We start from the raw sequence: 1390 nt of genomic DNA, 5'->3' as shown, positions 1-1390 counted from the left end.
CAAAATCTTTTCTTCATTTGTTGCTACCCTATGTATTCTCACTGTCGTTCGTTTGTCTGTCCTTCTCTAATCTCGAGAACATAGTTAGATAGATTACAATTGAGACCAGATTTTGAAGTCTTAGGAGCGAGTGGTCTCGATTAACTGTATACGAACATCTGGTGTGGACCAGAAGTCACGTAATCTTAATTTAAATATTTTTTCCAGAACAGAGTTATACAGATGACTGGCATGACTATTGTTAACAGGAAAAAGTATATAATATAGTAACAAGGCAGTATTACAATCGAGAGCATATATTTTATTGTTATCAGAAACAGTATAATGTACAGGGGCAAAACACTACTAATTTGAGATTGAAAGCATATATTTTAAATTAAATTAAATAATATGATTAAAAATTGTAGAATTTAAAATTTTTGTTTATTTTTCATACTTTTATATAAAATAATCAATTTTTATAAATAAAATTTATATATATAATAATAAGGTATACTTTGTGAATAGATGAGTGGAAGATTCTTCCTCTTCTTGCTCCTCCTGTCTCTTTTTTTTTTATTTTCATTTATATTTTTTTATTTAATTGAACGAGAAAAATTGATTTTGTACAATATCCAAAATCGATAAATGTTACTCTTTCCAAAAAGTAGAAAATTTATTTTAATTTTTTTTAATAAAATTTTTATATAAAAATCAATATATTTTGATCGTTATCCAGTTTCGTTAGACTTTCAGATAAAATTTTACAGGAAAAATGTATATATATATATATTTATCATATAAACATACTTGTAAACAACGAACACTCACAGAGATATTTTAAATGTCCGTTGTTTAGAGGTTATTTTGTACGCATATAAAAAAAAGGGCTTGGCCATCGTTTATCGGTGACCAGATTAGAGATTTGACATGCTTATTTGTTGAAAGGAATGTATTAAACAGGATGTCCCAAAAGTTAAATAACTGTAATTTGTGAAAACAATTGGTAATTTTGATAGAACTTATAAGTAGTAAAGTACAGTATAAGAAAAAACAGCTACTGGATTTAATCTTTACGATGATTAACTGAGTCTTGAGCCACCCGGTTTATAAGCCAGTTTTTCATGTTAATTGACTTATTAATTATTAATTTAAGTTTTGAAAGTGAATATTACAAGTAGAGTCAAACCTGTAAACGACGGCCACTAAGGAACATTTAAAAAAAGGACGTCATTTTGGGTTTATTTTTATGCAATTTTACGCGAATGGCCGCTGTTTAGAGGTGGCATTTAATGCNGATTGGATACGTTAATGGGGCCGCGGGCAAGCTCGGACCACACATGCTCAATTGGATTCATGTCCGCCCCTCTCCCCGGCCATCCCATGTCCGCTATCTGCGGTTGTTGTTCTA

Source organism: Centruroides sculpturatus, unplaced genomic scaffold, assembly GCF_000671375.1.
Source record: "Centruroides sculpturatus isolate CEXI.00-Female unplaced genomic scaffold, Cexi_2.0 scaffold1294, whole genome shotgun sequence".
Taxonomy (NCBI): Eukaryota; Metazoa; Arthropoda; class Arachnida; order Scorpiones; family Buthidae; genus Centruroides; species Centruroides sculpturatus.
The sequence above is the reverse complement of the archived record's forward strand: the minus strand, read 5'-3'. Positions refer to the sequence as shown.